We start from the raw sequence: 17399 nt of genomic DNA on the forward strand, positions 1-17399 counted from the left end.
CTACAAACTAGACCAAAAAAGTGTATGTGTGGGGGGGCATAAGAAGACCTGAAAGAGGCTTGAATATCTTCCAGAATATGTAAAGAAAAATTAAGTAATATTAATTGTATATTGAGCAGAATACCCCAACTCCAGCCATTAATATGTAGCTATTTTCTGTGAGTCAAAGTTTTCAGATTATTAATCTATACCTTTCCAGAGTTGATCAAAGATGGCTACAGCCACAGGTCACTGACTCCATCCCTTAACTACTTACTGCTCTTGGACTAACAGCCAGTCTAATAATTATGTAAAATTAACTGCCTCTCCCAAATACAGAAAGGAAGGAAGGAAGAAAAACAAATATAGACCCAAAAAGAAAGGTCAGCTTTACTAGCTATCAAATAAATAGAAATTAAAGCAATATAAGGTTAGCAAGCAAAAAGAAAAGGTTTTTAACCAAAAAACTGCAGAAGGCTGAGAGAAACCAAATATGGCTCTATGAACTAGTACAATTTTGGGGGAAATAATTTAAGAACATATATCAAAAACCATAGAAAATGTTTCTACCCTCTGGCTTAGTAATCTAGCTACTAGAAACTCATTGTAAGGAAATAATTTAAAAATTAATAATTTATAATAATTTTAAAAAATTAAAAATATAAAAATACACACATGTACATACATGTTCAGTATAGAACTTTAGTATATTTACAATAGGTAAAAATGCAAACATCCTCTACCCAATAACAGGGAAATGGCTAACTGCATCAACTTGATGGACCTATTATAGTCATAATAAAAAGATAAGTAACATCAAAAGGTTTATAGAATAATTTTGGATGAAAGGACACATTAAGATTACAGGTATGTAAAAATAACAGTATGTAAAGTAACCAAAGAGATCTGGAGATGACAAAGAGTTATAAGCATAATATAAAGACAATGGATTTATTTTTTTCTTCTTTTGGCTTTCTTAACAAAAAAACAATTAAGTGAGGGTAACTGGGGAATTTTTTTCTCGGTAAATTTCCTTCATTTAGAAAAAACATTTCTTTAAAAAATCTCCATCTTCCTGAGCTCACATTCCAGGATGCAATTCCTGTAGCTCAGAGAGAGTGCTTCAAAATTGTCTCAGAGCACCCTGGGATACTTGATTGTCCTCTGCTGTTAAATGCTGTTCACTTTCCTCTGGTGGCTTCCCAGAAAAATATGGTAAGAATAACTTGTATAGTCATCCACTTTGCCACTGTGCTCAGACCAACCAGCAAGTTCTGTTATGCCAGGAGCTTCCAGCTTTGTTTACATATCCCTTGTGATTGCATCCAAAAGACCAGCAAAAGCCGCCACAGAAGTGTGAAATGCCTAACAAACAGTTCACTATTTAAGGCCTGCCTGAAAGGTGTAATAAATCCATGTGGACTGCTTAATTCTAAGCAGTTCAAATAACGTTACCAATTCCAAAGCCATGAGTAAAAGGCCCTGGAACGTTAAGTCTCCCGAGGAAATGCATGACTACGAAGAATGGAGCATCAGGGCCGTTTGTGCACGAAAGCCATATATGGACTGGTGCCTGTTTCCTCAGGATGCTTACTAGTCAGGCTGCTTTAAGGACCATTAGACTTCCTTAAGAAACCTCTTACAATACTACACAATTCAGAGAATCACCGCTAAGATAAAGTTATTAGGTAACAGAAAATGTTTCTTAACATTCTTAAGTTACATAGCTTTAAACTATGACTTTAAATGCCATCGTCCGTTCCTTCTAGAAACTTTGACAAGCCAAAGATCAGCCTTCTGAAACCCTCAGGCCTCTGGAAGAGCTCCAAATCCAGAAGCAGGCAAATCAAGGGTTTCGTGTTGAAGAACAGCTGAATGAATAAGGACAACAGCTGGGAACAGCTCAAGGACAGATGTCAGCTCTCCTGTGACCGGTCAGTGTACTGGCAAAAACAGGCATTGTCATTGGCTGCTGACGCCTGTAAAAGGCCAGGCTTTCTGTCGGAAACAGAGAAGCCACAAGAGACAGAAAAAAGCACCAATTGAGAATAAAGAAGAGCTATGAGGACATCAAGGCTTAGAAAGGAGCATGGTTAGAAGTGGCCACCAGGAAAGTCAGTAGCATAGACAGACAGTGAAGAGGAAATGGCAGAGAAGACTCAACAGCCTGCCTTACCCACTCCCTCCTGACAGTCTTTAAAGGTACGGCTCTCCTCCTGCACACGTGGGGGTAAGAGGACACACAGACAGCTTCCTGGACTTCCCAGGCAGCACTTTCCAAAACGTAGTCTAGGGAATGACCGGTGCCCATCCCAGGCCTAAAAACCACAATCTTGGGAGCTGAAGGATTTTTACATACTCCAGGAGTTCTTACGGTGAAAAGGGTGCCCTAAGGAGATTTCTACCAATACCACTGCACACAGAACAGTTTATATGAGGGGCCAACAAGGAGAGATACCTTCAGGTATTGTCCTAATCCTATCTTTTGTCTTCTCTTCATAATCAAAGGTCTAGAAACAGTTATCTGCACAGGTCTCCATTTTGAAACCTCCTACTCCCTCTCATCCTGCTATAATTGGTGTCCACTTGCTACCATGCATGTGAAACTGCTCTTGCAAAAGAAAACTTTCCAGGCCTTAACTTATCCTCTGCATTCATTCATTCAAAAATTCCTTGACTGCCTACAAAACTTGGGGAGGTGCAGCAGTATACCACCCACAGAATTTGCAAAGCAACATTCAACACATTTCACCATTCTTTCCTGAAACAGTCTTCCCCTGGACTTCATTAGTTTCTCTGGAAGTTCTTCCTCAGCCAACTATGTCAGGTTTTTGTGCCCTATCTGAAGATACAAAGGTATTTCAAGGAATTTTCAGTTCAAAGACAAAAATACAAATAATTAATTACAGTATGCTGTGATGGTTTCTATAATGGAGACGAAATGCACCGAGGACACTAAAACCTGCCTGAGCAAGTTCAGAGACTTCATGAAGGTGGCAATGTTTCAGCTAGAATTGTAGACAAGTAGGAAAAGGGTTGGCAAATGGAGAAAAATATTCCAGGCAAAAAGGTTTGCACATGAGCCCTGAGAAGAATTATAATTACTTCTTTTCAATCTTATTTCTAAACATATATGTTTCAGTGACTAATCCCCCTCAAATGGAACTGTCTTACTCTTTCTACCTTTAAAGGGAAAAGGCTAGAGAAAAAATATATTTATATGGTATTTATAGTTAAATCTGGTCAGTGAGAAAATGATTATTTTATCCCTGTAATTTTCTACAATAAGTATAAATTACATTAACATCTTAAAATATCATAAAGGCCAAAAAGAATCTTAAAAGTACTCAAGTACTTCTGAGGCTTAAATTATAAGTTAGAAAAAAACAGAAACCAAGACCAGCAAGGGAGGAAGAGTTAGGTTACACAGAGCCTTCAATGCCATGCTGAGTTTAGATTCTATTCTCCATATCACAAGGAAATGGAAAAAAATCAGGGCAAGTAGTAACACGACAACATACTCATATACATGGCAAAAAATTAGTGGACAGAGGATGTGTGGCTAGATAGGGAGCCACAAGACGTACAAAATTTAATGCCAAGGTTCAAATAAGGTGACAAACGCCTGAATTCATAGTAACAAAGGACAAGAAAACAAACTAGCCATTTGGAGGTAGCCACAGTAGGTTCTGATGGTTGCTTAGATAAGGGTGACAGAAAGAATCATCACTTTCAAATAAAGAAGACAGAAGAAGAATGACGTTAGGGGAGAAAATGTGGACTGTGAAATGCCAGTATGACTCTAGGAAGATACCGACAGGTAAATTAAGACACCGGGGTCTGGACCTCAGGAGACATCCCTCAGGATTAGAGACACATACCAGGAAACTGTCGCTGCAGCACATGAAATTAGGAAGATGGGTGCAATTGTGAAGAGAAGAAGTCTTAGAAAGAGAGCTGAGGGCAGACTTAAGAGCTGAAGACACAGGAAAGAGAGCAAAAGTCCTGGATGGAGCCAGGCCTCCTTGGAGCAAAGGACGGCATCCAGGGCACAAGAGGTGCAGCATCTTTTCTGCAAGTCAGGGCAGGAGGAGAAGCTGAGAGCATTCACACAAGACAGCCTACGGGTTCTCTGAAAGAGGAAGGTGGGGTAGGGGTTGAAGAAAATTAGGAAGGTGTGATAGGATTATAGAGCAATGCGGAGGGCCCATCCTAATTTATAAAGGCACATTTGTAACACTCATTTCACTTGATATTACCCGTTAATATCTGTCTTCCCTGATGGGTTCTAGGCTCCAAGAAGACAGGGCCTTGGGTGTCGTATTCACTTATAGCATCTAGAAGTACGTGGCACAAAGGCAATGTGCAAATATTTTTGCTAACTCTATTCAACTACATGACATTTCTCTCCGACATTACTCAGAAGCTTAGGAAAACAGTTTCTCAGATTGGTGAATGTGCAGATCCCCTTTTAACAGAAAACAGCGACTGTGGAGACCCTAGTGATAACAATTTCCAATGCATTTAAGTGTATACTTAAAGCTACGTATGAAATGTCTCATGCTCCTCGCTCTTATACATTATGAGCAAAAATTAATTTACACATACAAGCAAATGTAAATATAGGCACTGAAATAATTACTGTTATAATCCAGATGTTGGTTGTTCATTATTATAATTATTAGCACAAATTATTTTTAAAAATCTGGTAGAAATGCTCCAATCACTGAGACTACCTGCTGTCGATCCTCAGATGCCAATCTGAAATCACTGCACTAATCCACTGATTTACGAGCAAGCGCAGGAGAGGCAAGATGCAGCAAGAAGCTGTGCTGACAAAATGTTACCAACAAAGAAGGCCAAGTCAAAGGACTAGGACAAGGCCAAGTCAAAGGACTAGGCCAAGTCAAAGGACAAGGAGCAGGCGAGAGAAAAGGGCTCCCCTAAACACAGGGGAAATGCTGGGAAGTAAGCCAGTGGGTTTAAAATGTCAGAAGCAGGGCCGGCCTGGTGGCTCAGGCGGTTGGAGCTCTGTGCTCCTAACCCCGAAGGCTGCCGGTTCAATTCCCACATGGGCCAGTGGGCTCTCAACCACAAGGTTGCCAGTTTGATTCCTCGAGTCCCGTAAGGGATGGTGGGCTCTGCCCCCTGCACCTAAGATTGAACATGGCACCTTGAGCTGAGCTGCCGCTGAGCTCCCGCATGGCTCAGTTGGTTGGAGTCCGTCCTCTCAACCACAAAGTTGCCATTTCGACTGCCGCAAGGGATGGTGGGCTGTGCCCCCTGCAACTAGCAAGGCAACTGGACCTGGAGCTGAGCTGCCCTCCACAACTAAGACTGAAAGGACAACAACTTGACTTGGAAAAAAGTCCTGGAAGTACACACTGTTCCCCAATGAAGTCCTGTTCCCCTTCCCCAATAAAATCTTTTTTAAAAAAAATTAAAAAAATTAAAATGTCAGAAGCAGGTAGTCCTGGGTCAAAAGGTCTAAGGGAGGATATAGATACAGGTACTGTAGCCAGGGTTCTTCCCCAAAGCACAGGAATCCAGCACAGAGGTCCAGGCAGGCAGTGCATTGGGAAGGTGACCCCAAGAGAGGTGAACCAAGAAAAAGAGAAAAAAGCTGATCCCAGGATACTTGATTTACCATAGTGGGTGCTTGGGGGCTTGCTCTTGCTGGGACTTTGGGAGAAGTGTATAGAAAGTCTGTCCTTAGGAGGGTCAATGTGCTGAGGTATGTTTTATCAATTCCAGTCCCCACAGGTAAAAGTTTGTCCCAAGGGGCATTAACTCCCCTACACTTCCAAGAACTACAGCGGTCACACCCCAGACAAGAGGACTTACTGGAGAAGTCCCAGGGGTTGTAATGACAGAGGCACTTGAAGCAAGATGCAGTCAGCTAGAGTAAGTCCCGGGCGGGAACGAGAGGGGAGGCCAAGAAGAAGTGAAAAGGACTGAAGAGGTTTCTAACACAGAACTCAAACGCCACTGGAACTGAAAAGGTCGAGAAAACTGCTAGATCAGAGTGTGAGAAGTATCATCTGCATAACCTTTTGAGGCCCCCTAATGATGAGAAGAATCGGAGAGGTGATTTAAGCCAAGTGATTCACATATAGACACATACATGTATTTAAACAAATATAAATAATTTCTGTTTAAAAGATTTCGTATTTAAGACATACGTAACTCTTACCCATCTACTCTAGATGTGTACAGTTGATGTGCCTTATGAATTGTCATGTAGAAGTCATTTCTTCATGTCCCCTTTATCTAGCACAGTATCTCAATAATAAATAGGCTAAAGATAATTGAGATATTCTGAGGTCTCCAAAAAAACCAGCAAGCTTAAGAAGGACAAGCAATGTGTTGTGCCCACCGCTGCATAATGCCTGGCACAGAGTTAAGAGCACAGACTGTGGAGCCAGATGCCTGGATTCAACTTTCTGATCGACCACTGAATAGGCAGGTGATACTAGCAAGTTATGTAATCTGTGCCTCACTTTCCTCATCTTTAAAACTGAGGCCACAGTATTTACTTTACAGGTGAAGTTTAAATAAGTTGATAAAACACCTTCTAGCACATTGGAAGCACCACCTAAGCACTACTTGTTATCATCACTAATACACATTATAGCTGGAGTTCAACAACTTGACTGAGTAAAATCACTATGCTTGCATGTTTACATTTTTTAAAATCATAATTATAACCAAAAAAGTGTGGATTGATCTATGTTAAGAGAGGCAGAAGATATGGAAGAAAGGATAAGGTATAAAGGTTAGAAGTAACACAACTGCAGATAATAGATTAATGTAGACAATTATTGTCATTCGTATGGTACTTATTTTGATGCACTGTCACAACCTTATGATACTGCATAATAATAAAGTTTAGTCAGATGCTAATTATTACATTAATTAGATACTAATCATTATGTGAATACATGTAATTACTTATTTTAGGTTCCATATCCAAGTAGGATTATTCTACTTAATGTACTTTCTACTTAATGTACAATTAGATTTCTAACAATTTGTATGTAAAATAATAAAAGCAGCAAAACCTCAGTGTTTTGTTACCACATTAAACAAAATACAGGTATTTCTGAATATTAGTATCATAGACCACCTTAGGGGGGAAAACGGATCGGGGTAAGGATAACATATCTAATGCAAACAGAAATAAGGAAGAATGACTTGAGGCTTCTGTCAAGGGGAAGCAAACCTAGGGGAGGCTAAAAAAATTAAGGGAACTGCCCTGAAGACATCTTACTAGTAGGAACTTGAATCAGAATGCTGTGTACCGTTTGATTTCATTCAGGGACTGCTGCCGCCAAGGGCTTCTAAAATAGGCAGATCTATTTGTTCATTCATTAGAGGGCCAGACTCGGCACACACCAAGCACAGGCAAGAATGATACAATACTCTGAGTTTTGATGAACTATGGTAATTTGCAACAAAAAGTGATCTCACTTTTATTTCAATACCTTCAAATGACTATAATAATGACAATAATGATAAAAATAATAACAGTTAAGTATTTCCTCCAAGTAACTCAGAGGTTGGAATGACATTATCTTTGTTTTACAGATGAGGAAACCAAACCACAGAGAGGTTAAATAACTTCTCCAAAGTCACCCAGGTGAAATTGAAACCAGACCATCTGAATCCAAAAGCTGTGACCTGACCTTGTTGCTTCATTAAACTATAACTGTCTGAAGGCCTACTTAGTCACTATTTTAAAGGAAAGAACATCCTTCTAGGGTTAGAACCGAGTCAGAAGACTGAAATAGAAAGGACCTATAATGTCCTATGAGTTTATTTCTTAGGCCTTCAAACTGAATGTAGACCAACAAAAGTTATTTTAATTGTCAAATTTCATGAGCATATCCACAGGTTTTGTGTCTCATTCCTACAAAGGCATTTCACCCTAATATCATATTTTACTATATTCAATTTTATCTAAGGGATCAGAATTCACTCCTTGAACAATAAACAGTCTTAAACATCTCCCCAAACAATCTCATTTTAGTGGTTAACAGCCACAAACATGTGCAGTTGTTCCCACTGTCAAAAATTGCACTTAATTGTTTTAATCTCTACTGTAAACTCATCTGTATTCATCAAGGTTAAGTGTGGTTTTACGTCCTGTTCAAACTTTTAAATACACACTTATTATTTATTAATGTTTTTAACAATCCACAAATAACTCATTTGGCATTTCCTTTTACATCTACAGATATAAATCTTTAGAAACTTTATACATACCATATTTGTAGAAATTAAACAATTACACTTCAGAGAAAAATTACTTTAGAAAAATGTGGTGAGTTATGTTTATTTCAAGTTTTAACATAAGCTGCCCAAAAGCCAAGTAGTACAAAAGGAGTCTTCCACAAAAGATTTCTGCCTATAAAATCTTTGCACAGGGGCACATTTTTATTCAATACAACTAATTAAATTCATGTCAACAAATATTTATTACACATCTATCATGTACCAGACATATTAAGTGAAAAGCTGGGATATGAACCCAGGCCTGATTCAAAAGGCCAAACTTTCAATATTAAGTACATTTCTGATGAGGAAGGTTTGGGGAGCTGATGCTACTCCCCCTTGTTCTTCCTCTTCTCTGAGCCAGAGCAACAGGAACTCTCCTCAGCCAGAGCACAGTAGCCAGGGGCACTCCTGGCACTAACCTATAACTCCACTGTCACTTTCAGTTGAAACTTAATTTCCTTTACTTTGTGGAGAATACTTCTGTTCCAGTTATTTACTATTACATAATAAATTGCCCACAAACTCAGCGGCTTAAACTACAAACGTTTGTTATATCATGCAGATCCTGAGAGTCAGGAATCTAGGAGCAGCTTAGCCAGGTGGTTCTGGCTCAGGGTCTCTTCAAGGCTGTTTTGCAGTCAAGCCATCGGTGGGGCTTCAGTCTTCTGAGGCCCGACTGGGGCTGAAGGCTCTGCTCTCATCCCACTTCTCCCCCCACACACACAGAGAGTAATCAGATGCGACAGTATAAATGGAAGGAACTCTGAGAAATCTTACTGATCTCTATACCATAAAATATGAGAGGGAGAGTTGGGATGAGCTCATTCAAGGGCCAAAGCGTCTTTCCCCTTCCAGGAAGAAAGAACAATTAAAACTCAACATTTTTTTCCCTCTGTCTTCCAGGAAGAGGTGTGTGGTGGTGACCATGGGTGTGTTTCAGGCCCAACTAATAAGCTAGAATTAATGATTAACAAAAACTTAGTATAAAGGATGAAGAAGGGGCAAAATTAGAGAATGAGAAAGACAAGAGGCTAAGTATTCCAAGGCAAAGATGGAACTAATACCTCATTTGAAGGATTATACTTTTCTACCCACTGTGGATAAATAGAACAGTACTCTTAACTAGAAAATCTTCAAAAAAAAGAAAACAAGAAAGAAAATCTTCTAAAATTCACTACTCCCGTCCAGAAGGGAAAAAAGGGCCTTTTATTTTATGAGCACTGACTTCTTACCTAATGGCAATATCAGCCTGAAGCTAATGAGCTCCAAAAACAAAGGTTTGGCCGCTCCAAAGCTATAGAACCTGAGAAAAGCTCATAGCAGGGCTAGATATTTGAAGAAAATTACAGAATAACAAAATGAAGACAAAATTCATCACTAGTAAGTACTCTACCCACCTTCTCCCAAAAAAATGAGAACGTGGAAAATCAATCATTAGTCCACAGGTGCAAAGGAGAGATACAGAACATACTGCATGTTGGCAAATAAAAAGCCTTGAAGATACATAAGTTGGGAGTGTGGGGAGGGAAGGGCATGGAACTTAAAACTAGGAAAAACTTCTACAGGACAAAAGTGAAAGAAAGTGAAGAAGTTTAGAGAACTAAAAATAGGAGAAAATCTAGATGAATTCGTTATGTTCTTCGAGGAATTTAGAAAATCTCAAATAGATCTGAGCTTACAGCAATCAAAACCAGTAAGACCACAGAACTAGAGGAACAGGGTACAGAACTAATGAAGGAAATATACGTTGAAATCCTCTACAGAACTCATAAACATATGGAACAGAATCAACATGACAGGAAAGCAAGCTTAAGAAAAACCACACAGATTCAAAATAATTCAAGCCAATCAGAAACATTTTGATAGTCAATGATGATCCAATAAATACACAACTGGCATACCACCACCAATCACTGAAAAAGCATAGCCTTATGTGAGAACGAAAAAAAAAGGCATTAAAAAAAATAAAAATAAATGGTGAGGGGGCACAAAATAAACTGCAAGATCACAGAAGGCCAGAAAGCCACTATATTAAGGGCTGAACCAAAGAAAATTGCCTGAACTTAATTCTTCCCAGCTCCTCCTTCCACTCAAAAATAAGACATTATCAAGCAAATGATATTCTCCAAACTAGACTAGTGAGCTGTTCCTTCTTTACACTTGCTATGTCTACAGATGTTGCCTCTCCTATCAGGGGAAAGGAAGAAGTTAGTAATCATTTTGGTAGGGAAATTTTACTTTGGGGCAAGTTTACAAAAATAATTGTGAATGGAGCTAGTAAAAAAAGTTAATTCTTATTGATTAAAACTTTAATAAGTTCTGACCAATCTTTTGTAACATCTCCTCCCTGCTCTGTAGTGAAGTAGAATAAGCAGTACTGGGTGTATTTTAAATGCATAATAAGTGTTTCAAAACCTAACTAAATGTAGGAGAAATCAATTTCTCATTCTAGTCAGCAATAAGTTGGGAATAATATCTACCTCAGAACTGTTGCAAGGATAAAATATGACCATGAATGTGAAAGCTCTTAGATATCTTTATAGTGATCTACAGATCAGTTTACTTGATTACTGAATTTTCTTCTTGCTCTCCAAAACATTCACTGGTCATAGGCTTCCAAACATAAGAACCTGAATAACTAGTACTTAATAAATGGTTCTCAATCTTTTTAAACCCATGCTTCTTTAATAAACACAAATCCATTCCTTATGGTGTTTTCCTAATATTAACACTCAATGCACTTTTTCAAACTATAATACAACCTCCTCCTCCGCTAATAATCAAACAGACCAACCACCACCTTTTGAGAAACACTGAAATCATAATATGAAAGAAATAAACTGTAAAATACTGGAGTGCTAATAAATTACTATTCCTAATTTCATAGAGCATAAAAGCTTGTTATTTACATATTCATTCAATAAACATATACACTGACATGTGACTTGCATACTTCAGTGGTACATTACCAGCAAATTTTTCATGTAAAAACTTTCCTCATCACTCCACTAAAATTATATTCCCTACAACAAAATACTAAGTTTTCTTCTCCCTTTTTAGCTTATTTTTTGGGGGTTGGGGGCTCTTTCATTGGTTCTTCATCTCTTCACCAACAAGTAGAATTAACTACTCCTTTCTTTGTAGTCCCACAACAAACTTTTGAGTGTCTAGCACAGCGAGTGACAAACCTTCACTGAAGCTCAATGATATAGCATTGTTTTAATTCTATTATTAAACTTGTATTATAAATTATTGTAGTCATGTTTGTGAACCTCACCAAGCTAGAGCTGAGGGCAAGAATCCAGGCCTTCAATTTTCATTTGCGTATGTGTGTAAATAAAAACAAAGTAGTCAAACAATATTTGCTAAATCAAATTGCATTCTGCTTTCTAACTACACTGTCACTTGAATATGTCACTACTAGTGACATAAAAAAGCTCCTCTACAAAGCCTTTCAAAACCACTTAAACCAATGCTGATCTTTTCCTCAAAATCTATTATAGAATGTTATCCGGTACAGTACATTGTGTAAAATATTCTTTGGTATTAGTTGTTTCCGTAGATTGAACACAACTTGTTTCAACTAGACAACATTCTCACCAGCAGGTCCTATCAATTTACTGCTCTGTACCCCCTCAGCACAGCCCTTTTCAGGTAATTGGCACTCAATTACACTCATAGATTAAAATGCAATGTACAACAGAGCTACATCCTGACAAAGAGCGAACAGGAATGGATTTTGGCTGGTCAGCAATGGCAGGTTTTCTTAAAGCAATAATTCAGCACAGCACTTCCTCCCCTCTCTGATGATACAAGAAAATGGTTGCTCAAGGGAAGAAAGAGAAAAGCTGCATTCTTCAGGGCTCGGGTGAAGCAGTAGCTATCCTGCTATCCTTCAACTCACAGAATGACAGATGGGGAAAAGTAGAAACCACTTGTTTATGTGGTGTAGGTGAAGAATCCAAAGCCCAGAAAGGTGAAGTATTCCAACAAAGGACACAGAGAAATTCAATGGCAGAGCTTGCACTGAAAACAGATACCCCACCTCCCAATCAAGAAGCCTTCAGTACATCAAACTGCTTCTCTAATTGTCTCAAATGACTAAGTCTTTTTGCCTTTACCTCACCTGTGCCAATTACAGGGAAACCCCACAAACACTCAAGTCACTCCCTAAACCATCACACAAAGGAATGAGAAAGTCAGAGAATTAACTGGCGAAGGGAAATGCTTTTCTAGATTCCTTTTCATCCACCCAGCCCTTGACTGCTAAGTGTTCCTAGGTTCTCTTTGGCCCCTTTTCACCCAACACACTCTACTTTGGTATTTTCATCTGTAGTCCACAGCTTCAACTAGCACTTACAGACAAAGAGTTCCCAAATCTAAATCCACCAAACAGGTTTTTTTGAGCTCCAATATGCACTCTAAACATCTCTCTACCTATGTCCTACGGTCACCTTAAAAAAAAAAATCAGCTTTATAAATGCATCATTTCCCCTCCCTCCTGTCAACCAACCAGCACCACCCGCTTGTGGTCACACTGCCTATTTTAGTGAATTGCACCACCTAACCAGAAACCTGTCATTTGGATTTCTCTCATGTCTCTTACCCCAGACGCCAAATTTTATCAATTTTTCCTCCTAAATACCCCAGCAATTCATCTGCTATACATACCAATGATCTCCAAAGCTTTTTGGTCACTTACTTTTATTACTAAGAAAAAATATGAGCATACATGCACCAAAATATATGCATTTTTATTTATAAAATACATGTATGTCTACAGCAATATAGTGAGGTATTACAAATCATAATAAAATTTTTAAACTTTAAAATGAGATTTAAAATATATATATAATGTTAAGTCTAATATTTTCTTCCTACACTCCTGTGAGTCATTTATACATTCCTGGGATTTAGGAGCCTACATTTTGGAGACTGTATAATGAGATTGGTCTTATAAGAAATATATACAGAGGGTGCCAAAACAGAAAAAAATTATATTAATTATAATACTCAATATATACTGATAACAAAAGATGAATACAAGTCACGTTTGACTTCTGCAATTACAAGAGGTGCTCAGTGGTTACCATCAGTGTCCAGACACTTCTGATTACTGGCGAACTACTGCTTGAGCATAGATAACATCTCTTAAAATGTGTATACATTTTTTTGGCATCTCCAGTATATGCAGGTGTGTATGTTTGTTTATATATTAAGTGGTAAGGATATTTGAAAATTTCTTTTTGCTCAAACCACATATTTCATGATGAGGTGATATACACATGCTTTAGCATATTGCTAAATATAGTAACCTTATCTTCTAAAACCACAAACAAAAAATAAAAGTTTAAAGGGGTTGACTTCTGAAAACCCACACTACATTATTTTATAAATGAAATAATTCTGTAAAAGTTTTAGGATTAGCCATCTTTAAAAAGATGAGAGGGACGGCCAGTTAGCTCAGTTGGTTAGAGCACCGTACTCTTAACAAGGTTGCAGGTTTGATCCCGGCATGGGCCACTGTGAGCTCTGCCCTCCACAACTAGATTCAAACAACTGCTGTACTTGACTTTGGAGCTGATGGGTCCTGGAAAAACACACTTGAAAAAAAAAAAAAAAAAAAAAAAGGATGAGAAATTTACCAAGTATTATTTGGCTCCTTTTTGCACACAGTTCCTGAAAAAGAGATACCACCTTTTTTTCCACCTACCTACTGAAATATTCTAAGGCTGCTAGTGTTCTGGGTTTTTTATGGACTGCACCTCCTTTTTTTCAGTTTTCTACATGTATAGATATTGCCACCATTTAGGACCCTGAAGATTAATATACTCTGCCCTACCCTTATCCTTGTCAACCCACCATCCCTATCCCAAGACTCCCACCGCTGCCAACGTTATAAAAGGACAAACCCCACAATAAATAACCAGTCAGAGTAGACCTGCTAATACAATATATTTACATATTTGTACAATATAATCCTCTAAAATTCTACCCACATCCTGACAGATCCTAACTTTCCATGTAAAGTGGGAGATCTAAAATTTAACAATGGTTCATGTGAATCCTGTCAGATAAGTTCAACTTTTTACACATTCAGAAATATAAATTCTCAGAACTCAAAAGTCCTGAAATTTTTAGCAGGTAGATGTTTCAGCTCATTATTCTAGCAACGTAGTTAAAAGTAAACCAATGCAGTAAGATAATATTAAATAAAAAGTTTCTTCAGAGAGATTATCATACTATTCCCTCATGTCCTGAGCCACAATTTATTTGGCAAGAAGCCAAATAATAAGGATAGTAAGTGGCAAGCATTCCATGAAAACTAGCACCATGTTAAACTATATGAGTAATTTTCATTGTATAAAGTGATAGATGTTCCCAGAGTTGCTCCTGGAGTTAAGAATTGATTGACACCAATACAGAACTATATATTTATTCAGTGACAGTATATTCGGGCAGATTTTGATTACAGTAAACAGAACGTTAAGAAGCCACATGATTGTTAAGATTACTAAATCCAGTGATTTTCAATATTATTGATTCTATACTTTCATGTACAGAATGTTGAGGGAGGGTTAGAAACAATCTTAATGCAGAACTTAATATTCTTTAACATCAACATTACAAAAACTTAAAATTTGAGTTCTGTGAAGTCAACACAGATGACTTAATTTAGATTTTATTTGCTTTCTATTTACAGAAGTATTAACCACATCCCGTTTTTTACACTAGCATTCTAATAACATATTCCATTTTATACTGAATTTTAAAATAAGTAAAATGGCTTTCTCCTCAAATGCCTGTAACCAAAATACCAATTTGTTTCATCTATTTTCTATTTATCTCTTCATCATCTTCAGTCACTCACTTACTATAGATCAATGAACCAAAATTATTTAAGAATATAGATTAAGATTATAGTGGTCCTCTTCTGGACCTCCATGTCCACAAATGTAGACTAGGTAACTTCCAACTGAAATTCCTTAATCATTCCTAAAAGTGGTCTATTGTACAACCTATTGTAAAGGCTATATATAGTTTAAGAAAGATGGTTACTCAAAATTAATTTAGTATTTGTGATTTCTGTGCCATCAAAACCAAAAATAACAACTCAGTACTTCTAGACACATAAATATCTATGTACAATGCAGACCAAAATAAACCTTACCGATGATATTATCAATTGTATTTTGAGATAAAAAATATATATTTTTAATATACCAACAAGGGATGAAAAGGAGTCAACTTTTATTAAGCATATACTCCAAGTGTTTTCCATTTGATTTTCACAACTATACTTGATTGATGGTAACCTGTGATTCAAACATGGGCTCTGGAGCTAGACCCCCCCAGTTTCCCCACTCACTAGCAGGATGACCACAGGAAAATTACTTATGCATCTTGTGCCTGTTTCTTCATTTGCAAAATGGGGATAAAACAGCACCTACTTCATTGGATCGGTTCCAGGAGTAAATGAGAAAATACATACAAAGTGCCCAGAGCTAAGTATGGTCCTCACTGTCGTTATTATGGTAATTAATTATTATTAGCGTAGGTATTCTTGTTCCCATTTTAGAGATGAGGAAATGGAAGCCGAAAGAGTGCAATGTATTCATTATCACACCAACCAGTGCTGGGTTTTGACTCAAAAGCCCAAAACTGATACAAATAAAAATTACTTGGGCATTAAATACTGGTATTGTTAAAAATACACGGTTGTTTTTTATGAAGCAGGAGAAATGACACGTAGAAAACGGTATCAGCACAGGACCGGCATTAAATCGCACGGAGACGAAGGGAGGGGCGCCCTTCCTCCAGCCTCTGCTGACTCTGGTGACTGACCGCTGCGGGACCCGACACTCCAGTGCGGCTTTTATTAATATTCCGTGAAAAAACCAGAACAAAAATACCACGGGCCATCACTGCGCCTTCTTCTTCTGGCGGTGCCAACTTGTGTCGGGCCCACCGCACACTCATCCCCCGCCACAGGCGCGGGGCGCTGGCACCCAACTTCTGGAAGTTGGAAGGATGAACCATTTTCCTTCCAGGGAAGCTAATCACTAAGTGGGATGTCGCTCAAAGAAAAAGCAGCCAGCCACAGAACGGAGACAAAGAGGCACCGTCAAGATCGGTCAAAGTCCTGACACGCCCAGTCCTGAGGCCATTCGCTGCTTCACCTGCACACTCCCCGGAGTCGGAGGGTGGGATCGGCCTGGGACCCCTCATCCAACGGCAGAACCCAGGCCCCGCGTCAGGCGAGGCTCCTGCTGAATGATGAGTGTCCGAGTGGCCGGGGTGGCGCCCTGGCCCTTCGCAACCAACCCTCTAGCCCCAAAGTGACAGCACCCAGGCCGGTGACCCTCCCCTCGGAACGCGGCGCGGCGGCTCCGCGCCCTGGGGCCGCGCGCGGGCAAGAGGAGGCGCGGCGTGGAGGACCAGGCGCGGGGGCGCCAGGGTGGGCTCTGCGCCCCAGTGCTGGAAGCCGCCGCCGCCGCCTCCCCCCTCGCCGCCGGCGGCCCACCCTGTCGGGTCCCGCCGTCCCGCACAAAGGTCTCGGCCAGGCCGCGGCTGGCAGCCTGAAGTCCGGCCGCACGCCGGAGCCCGAGGCCGGGCACGCCCGCACCGCCCGCCCCAGGTCCCTACCTTCTCCCGGCGGCGTCCGGCCCCACGCGATCGGCTCGGGCCTACTGCTCCGCGGCTCCCGCTCCGCCTCTCCCGCGGGCTGGCGCGGCCTCCGGGGTCTCGGGCGCGGCTGGTGGCGGCGGCTCCTCCCCCTTGGGGGCGGGAAGCGAGGACTCGCGGTCCGGAGCCGCCTCCCAGCAGGAAACGACCCCACGGCCCCGCCTCCTCGGCGCGGCCCAGCGGGCTCCTCGGGCTGCCTCGGCCGCCCTCTCCCTCCGGAAACGCATTCCTCCCGGGCCGCGTCAGCCGCGCTCTAGGCGGGTGGAGGCGGCGGAGGAGGCAGGAAGCTCGAGGCCCGAGACAAAGGAGCTGGCCTGGGCGGGAGCGGTCCAGGGCGGGGGGGCCGGGGGGAGAGCGGAGGGAGGAGCCCGGGACCTGCGAAGGCCTGCGAGGTGCCTCAGTTTCCTTTTCTGCTAAGGGGTGGGGTATTGGAGTGTGCACCAATGCTCTGGCGAGCT

General features: G+C 40.3%; 1 protein-coding gene across 2 annotated transcripts in view; it reads right to left on the bottom strand.

Moving 5' to 3' along the window:
• ITGB1 (integrin subunit beta 1) overlaps positions 1–17155 on the bottom strand; it is a 43729-nt gene extending 26574 nt beyond the window's left edge. Inside the window, exon 1 of one of the 2 annotated variants that reach the window (XM_081079916.1) lies at positions 16903–17155. The gene's annotated coding sequence lies outside the window, so the exon portion shown is untranslated. The remainder of the gene's footprint in view (positions 1–16902) is intronic. The other variant, XM_081079915.1, reaches the window with a different exon arrangement.
• Between the last annotated feature and the right edge of the window lie 244 nt (positions 17156–17399).

Source organism: Rhinolophus hipposideros (assembly GCF_964194185.1).
Source record: "Rhinolophus hipposideros genome assembly, chromosome: 1".
NCBI lineage: Eukaryota > Metazoa > Chordata > Mammalia > Chiroptera > Rhinolophidae > Rhinolophus > Rhinolophus hipposideros.